At 57.4% G+C, this 7,303-nt stretch overlaps 1 long non-coding RNA gene across 1 annotated transcript; it reads right to left on the bottom strand.

Moving 5' to 3' along the window:
* Nucleotides 1–735: 735 nt before the first annotated feature.
* LOC139043098 (uncharacterized) lies at nucleotides 736–6,787 on the bottom strand. Its single transcript, XR_011500178.1, has 4 exons — nucleotides 6,733–6,787; nucleotides 3,051–3,449; nucleotides 1,528–1,762; nucleotides 736–1,240 (listed from the first exon to the last, which is right to left on the bottom strand). It is a non-coding gene; the product is annotated as an uncharacterized lncRNA (long non-coding RNA).
* Between the last annotated feature and the right edge of the window lie 516 nt (nucleotides 6,788–7,303).

Below are 7,303 nucleotides of genomic sequence, written 5' to 3'. Positions count from 1 at the left end.
GTCACCCCTCTAGAAGGTTTCCAAGCCCCGTTCCATTCTCAGAGGCAGCTCCTTTGGCCATCAAGGAGGCAGGCGATGGGGGTGGGGGTGGGGATGGGGATGGGGCAGGGGCCTCTGTCCCTCTGTCGCGGTAGAAATGATTGGGAAAGGAGGGACGATGGGCGTAGGTCGACCATCCTGGGCGGTGGTGCTTTGGGAGCTTTTTCTAGAAGAAGGAGCGAACGGCGTTCCCTGGGAAGGGAGGAAACCAGAGGAGGTCCCCCTCAGACCGACCTGGCACGAGAAGGACACACACTCTCTCTCTCTCTCTCTCTCTCTCCCTTTTCTTCCTGACTTGAAATCAGGAGACAAAACTCCCCTGCCAAAGGGGCCCTCCCAAAACGGGGAGTGAGGAAGACCTCCTTCTCTTCACGGCTGAAGTTCTCCCTGCCTTTCCTGGACGGGAAGGATAGCACCTACGCCCGCTGCCGTCGGTGACTTTTAGTCCCCCTGGAGAGGAAGAAATTCTTTCCCGTGGCCGAACCCTGGCGGTTCGTTCGTGCTGCAGAGGACGTGACCCTCTCTGACACACCCAGGAACCTCCTCGCTCCGGGTCGAGGAGAGGGAGTTCTGTTCTGTGGTTTAGAATGGTGCTTAAAAAGGGATGTCGCTTACAAAGGGTCCTCGTCCCCCTTCCTAAACCTAAACGGACGGCTCGGCTCGGAGGCGTGAGATACGTTTCGCATCCTCCTCGTCGTCTTCACTCAAAGTTTTATTGGAGTTTGGAAGATTTTATTTTTTGTCTTTCCTTTTTCTCCCCAAAGCCCCCCGGTACGTAGTTGTGTGTTCTTCGCGGTGGGTCCTTCTAGCGGTGGTATGTGGGACGCCGCCTCAGCGTGGTTTGATGAGCAGTGCCGTGTCCGCGCCCGGGATCCGAACGAACCGATGAAACACTGGGCTGCCTGCAGCGGAGCGCGCGAACTTAACCACTCGGCCACGGGGCCAGCCCCTTACTGGATTTTCAAAACAACTCCGGGGGCCGGCCCGGTGGCGCGGCGGTGAAGTTCGCACGTTCTGCTCCGCCGGCCCCGGGTTCGCCGGTCCGGATCCCGGGCACAGGACCCGGCACCGCTTGGCGAGCCACGCTGTGGCAGGCGTCCCACCTGGAAAGTAGAGGGGGATGGGCACGGATGTCAGCTCAGGGCCAGTCTTCCTCGGCCGACAGAGGAGGATTGGTGGCAGATGTTCGCTCAGGGCTCATCTTCCTCAAAAATAAAATAATAAATCGATTCGATAAAATGTCAAATAACACAACCGCGGGATCACGCTTAGAGTCACCCTTGGCCCGATGATGCCACTCCCCACCCCCCCCACCCCCCTGCCCCCCACCATTTGGAGGTGCCGTCAGTGGGATTCGTTCCTGTTTGTCCATCTTTCTTCCTCTTTTTTTTTTTTTTTTTAAAGACTGGCACCCGAGCTCATTGCCAATCTTTTCTTTTCTTTTTATTCCTCCTCCTTCTTCTTCTTCTCCCCAGAGCACCCCAGTACCTAGTTCTATATTCTCTTTGAGGGTCCCTCTGGTTCTGCCGTGTGGGACGCCACCTCAGCGTGGTTTGATGAGCGGTGCCGTGTCCGAGCCCAGGATCCGAACCTTCCAAGCCCCGGGCCGCTGAAGCGGAGCGTGCAAACTCAACTGCTCGGCCACGGGGTCAGCCCCTTCCTTCCTTCCTTCCTTCCTTCCTAAGGAGGAGGAGGCAGGCACTGTGTGAAGTCGCCAGTGAGTCTGTGGAAAGAGACGGAGGATTTCCCATGGGAAGCCGGGGCGGGGGACACGGACCGATGTCGTGCGAACTTGAAGGTGAAAGATCAAAAAACCCACACACGCCTAGAGCGGCGGGTTGCCCGTTAGGAGTTTGCTTGCCGGGCCCATAACGCAGGGCTCATCGATGAGCCAAACCGTCCGTGATCCTCAAGCAGTCTAGTAGGGTTAGAGAAAGGAGGGGGGCACTCTTTCTGCCCCAGATGAGGCGAGTTTCTCAGACAGCCACCCTGCCCCAACATCTTCCCTCCCTGCCTCCCGGCCCTTGGTGGACTGCGGCCTAAGGGTGGGGGAATTGAAGAAAGCCGTTCAATGGGAAAAAGCCCGAGGCCATGGGAGAGAGCTTCCTGCACTTGAATGAAGCCCTGACGCCAGGCCCATCGGAATGAATGGGCCTGACCTCCCCTCCCCCCTCCCCCCTCCCCCCTCCCAGGCTGGCGACTCGGCAGTGGAAGGCTAGGGGTTTCTTCCGAAATGGTGAACCGGCCCCCTTGTCCACAGGAAAACCACACACGGGTACAGCCTAGGCCGGATCTCAGGCCAAGTCGTCAGGGTGGCAAGATGATGGCGGATGAGAGGAAACTTGTTCTGGGACCGCACCGCCCCCCCCCCCATCGCCTCTCTGGCTGAGAAGAGGGCTGGGGAGCGGTGAGGGTCAGGGGGAGAGTGGGGGCGGGGCCGGGACAGGGACCACCGGGCAGTAGGACGGGAGTAGCCCTGAGGCCTGCCTGCCTGCTTCCTTCCCTGCCGGCGCAGGGCTGAGAGAGGCACGGGGCACGCTGGCTCCTGCCCCTTCACTCATTCGGGAAGCCTCCTGTTGTTGCTCCTGAGGTGCCGGCTGCGGTGACAGACAGAGCAAAACTCCTCTCTCTGTCTATTTCTTCAAAGGCCCGAGTCTGAGCTACGACAGATTCCCCTGTGGCTCAACCCGCAACCTCCCATCCTGCCAGACCAGACCCCTTGTCTAAAAACCTCCACTGGAGGAGCTCTTCCACCTGACTCGGAAAGGAAACACCAGCCCCGCCTCAGCCTCACACCCACCACCACCACCACCACCCGCCCCCCCCCCGCCCCACTCTCCTCCGGACCCAGATACCTAACAGAGGGAACAAAAATCCAAAAATCCTGCTGCTCTCCTTCTACCACCTCCACTTCAGAAGAGTCAGTCTCCCCCGAACACCTCAGACTCTGTGACTTCCCGCGGCCTCCCTTTCCCCGTCCCCATTCTCTCCCCGGACGGGCCCCATCTTACACTTGAACGACAGCTCCACCGCTCGGGGCAGCTGGACACGATGTCCCAAAGTGGCCCGGACGGTAGCCTGGTCGATTCCAAAGGACCCACGCACGCAGTCGGCCATAAACGTGGTGTGGAGATCGTGGACGTTTGCGGGCCTCTGATCAAATCACTGCTCCGGGGACCCCGGCGTCTAGGACCCGTCTTCTCCGTGTTCTTCACACCGTTGCTCCTGGGCCGGTTATTCTCTTCCCTCTCACTGACCTTAACGTTTTGTCTCTGCCATTGAATTTTGACTGTGCGAATGTGACTTGCCGCTGTAGGGCTGCGTGGATCTCTCAGGCATCCTGCTGTGCCGTGCGGGGGGGGGGGGGAATCCTTGGTGGGTGGGTCGATAGACGTCCCTTTGGTTGTGCCCTGGAGGGGAGAGACAGAGGGGACGACTCAATCCACCACGAACGCTGATGTCGCTCCGATAAACCTGTAGCGGTGATTCTAGTTTATGGCCCGTGTCCTGAAAATAACTTCCCGAAGGGCCAGCCCGGCGGCACAGCGGTTAAGTTCGCACGTTCCGTTTTGTCAGCCAGGGGTTCGCAGGTTCGGATCCAGGGTGCGGACGTGGCGCCGCTTGGCGAGCCACGCTGTGGTCAGCGTCCCGCCTATCAAGGGGAGGGGGATGGGCACGGATGTTAGCTCGGGATCACTCTCCCGGGGCAAAAAGAGGAGAATTGGCAGCAGGTGTCAGCTCGGGGCTCGTCTTCCTCGAAAAATAAATTAATTAAATTAATAAAAACAACTTCCCAAACCTCTCTGATAACTTGAAGCTTTGAAGTTTTGCGAGGTGAAATCAGGTGATAAAAAAGTCCACGGACAGGGGCGGCCCCGTGGCCGAGTGGTTAAGTTCACAAGCTCCCCTTCGGCGGCCCAGGGTTTTGCCGGTTCAGATCCCGGGCACGGCACGGACACGGCACCGCTCGTCGGGCCGTGTGGAGGCGGCGTCCCACATGCCACAACTGGAAGGGCCCTCAACTAAGATAGACAACTATGTCATGGGGGGGATTGGGGGAGAAAAATCGGGAGGGGGGAAAAAAAAAACAAAAACGGAAGATTGGCAACAGGCGTTAGCTCTGTGAGGGCCGATCTTCCTCACCCAAAAACTAAAGTGAGATGAAATCAAATAAAGCGAAGGAAAAGATAAACCTATGAAATCCCATGTTTCTAAAAGTGGCCAAGTGTTTAGACATTGGCCAAGCGACGGAATGCTCATGGGAAGGACAGTTCCTAATTGCTGGCTTCTTAGTTTTCACCAAAATTAAGGTTCGTGAGGGTTAAAAAATCTACTTAACAAATGCGATGAAAGCCACTAGGCCGGCCCGGTGGCGCGCTGGTTAAGTGTGCCTGTTCCGCTTCGCCGGCCCGGGGTTCGCCAGTTCGGATCCCGGGGGTGGACGTGGCACCGCTGGGCGAGCCACGTGGTGGTAGGCGTCCCACATATGAAATAGAGGAAGATGGGCACGGAGGTGAGCTCAGGGCCAGCCTTCCTCGGCAAAAAGAGGAGGATTGGCAGCAGTTAGCTCAGGGCTCATCGTCCTCAAAACAAAACAAAACAAAACAAAAAGCCACTAAAAGTGAATATGGGAAACATCTTTGTGTTCAAGGAAAGTGAGATGGCTGCCTTCAGGCAAGAGGGCCTAAAAAGTAAAGATCGTTTTGTCTGTGAAAAGGTGATCAAAGTTTCACGGGGAAAATAATCTGAGAAAAAGGCCTGTTCGTGGTCAAGTGGCCTAAAATTGGAACGAGTGGACAGATAGAAATGGCGAGCGATAGGATCTATGGGAGTCTATGAGGAAGCCATTGGGTGTCGGCCTAATTCGGCCTGACAGTGTTTTTCGAAAAGGGCCTGACGTGGCCGTCGAGCACGCATCGCATCGTAGATCCGCTTTACACATTTCCTACGGCAAGAACCAATGCCCTTAAGGGAAAGGAGCAGCTTCCCCGTGCTCGGGCCTTTCCTTAAGGAGAGGCATCTTTCCTTAGGCTAGGAGCGGATGGTTGCGCTCACCTTTGACCATCCGGCTCCCCTGTGACCACCCAGGCCCAGACAACAGACCTGCCACCCAGCAGTGTCTGTCGATCGCTGTGCCGACAGAGCAGTCTCGCGACTATCATCCAAGGGACCTTTCGATCCTATGTGAAACGTCCTCTCTGGGGGTCTAGAAGCACTCTGTACACCCCACTTCCCGGGCACCCTCTCTTCCTTCGGGAAGAAAGGCCCCGGGCCACAGTCCTCACATTTTAGCTCAGAATAAACGCACCCCGATTTTCACGGATAGATTGGTTCCGGATTATTTCCGTCGACAGAATGGAATCAAGTCAATGAGTTTCAAGATCGGAGGGAAGCTGATGCAAAATCAGAATTTGTTTTTCTCACTCCCGAAAGGATACTTTTCTCTAACTTCTAGTCTCCTCCTGATAAAGACATTGGAAAAGGTTTCTCTTGACCTCTGAGGGAATCGACACCAAAGACAGAGATCCTCCATTTTGTCAGAATGATTTCCTAGGCCTCCAATGGAGGAGGCCTCCCTCGGACGGGAGCTCAGCTTTTGTTTTGCAACAGTTTTCCTCTCTCTGCTTGCCTTTAACATCTCCTTTCCCGTTCTTCTTTTTTGGAAGGGAAATACGTGCACCGCTGGGGAAAAAAAAAAAAAAAAGAATTTTCTAAATGACCAAAGAAGATCTACGACTGTTGTTATTTTGGTTTCACGGAGCAGTTCCACGTCCACATTTACTCCATTTTAAACACCCACACACACTCACAGCACGGCGCTGTGAGGATGTCCCGGGGAACTCGATTTGTGGAGGGAATGGCTGTGAGGTCTCTGCCCCCCAACCCCCACCATTTGGGTGCTTCTGCTTGTTGATGAGGACGGGAAGCCCTGCTGAAATCCATATTCTTATCACCACACGTGCATCTGCACCCATGCTCCCCCCCGTGTGTCGTCTTTGGGCTTTGCTGTGGCCCCGTGCGGAGGGAGACCTGTTTTGTGTTGTAAACTTTTCCGCGGCCAAGCGGCTCGGTCCTTTCCTCTACGACTTGTGGGCTCTGTCTGTCCGTCTGCCTTAGAGAGACCCTCTGGGCCGGAAGTGACAGGCTGCACACAATTCCTGACAGACTGCGGACAATTCCTCCGTCGTCACGGTCCTTCTCTGATGACGTGCATGGTTTCGGTTTGACAGCGACCCCCACCCCCCACCCCGCCGTGATTTTCTAAGTCCTCCCGGGAGCCCGGGAAGTGCTCGGGCCGCTCCGGGAAGCGGGGGCCGGCAGCCCCGGCCTGCCCCGTGGCATCTCCGGGGACTTTTCCACCTCTGTCCGCGTCAGCCAGCCGGCAGCCCCGCGCCCGGCCCGGCCCAGAAGTCACGTGGGGAGTCTGTCCCCTTCCTGGCAAGCCCACCCACCCCACCCCCCTCCCCGCCGATTTTCCAACACCTCCTTCTGCGCCCAGGGTTGCCCTGTGCTGCCTGGGAGCTCCGAGGTGGACACCCTGGGGCCTCACGTGGTGACCTCCCGCCCGCCCCAAGCGGGCCCAGAGAGAAAGAGAGAGAGAGAGAGAGACAGAGAGAGACAGAGACAGAGACAGAGACAGAGAGAGACAGAGACAGAGACAGAGACAGAGACAGAGACAGAGAGAGACCTGACCCGGCGGTGGGCTCAGGCTGTGCACTCTCGCTGGCTGGTGACCCGGTTCCCTCCCGCTGACCCCTCCGCGCCGGTCGTTGGGCGCCATCTGGCGGCCGCTTTTACAGAGTGGCCCTCCTCCGGAGCCCCGGCGACATGAGCAAGGGATGGGACTCGCAGGACGTCTGTGTGGTTTCCAGTGTGGGGCTGTGTGGAACAGAGCTGCTAAGAACATTCATGCCCCGGATTCTGTGTGAATGAACAGGAACGTGGCCGCAGCCCCCACCCCGCCCCCCGCCCCAGCCCCCGGGAGTGGTGGGAGTGGTGCCCTCCAGACCACCCTCGGGTTGGATGCCTCCCTCCCTGGAAGGACTCACGGGACTCCACAAAAGCTGACTTCCTGGAGGTCCAGCGGAGACCCCCAAGGCCCAAGGCCCCCCCCCCCCACCCACCCACCACAGATCACTGTGGAAGCCTTAATGACCCAAGGCTCCAGCTACATACAGACGCTCTTAGGAGGCAAGATACACCAAAGGCTTATGTAGGTTGCCACTTTCGGTGGTTGTTTCCGCGGCGTGTCAGTTTTGGAACC

This window comes from Equus asinus, unplaced genomic scaffold (genome assembly GCF_041296235.1).
Source record: "Equus asinus isolate D_3611 breed Donkey unplaced genomic scaffold, EquAss-T2T_v2 contig_158, whole genome shotgun sequence".
Lineage (NCBI taxonomy): Eukaryota > Metazoa > Chordata > Mammalia > Perissodactyla > Equidae > Equus > Equus asinus.
This window is presented reverse-complemented; position numbering and strand designations above follow the sequence as displayed.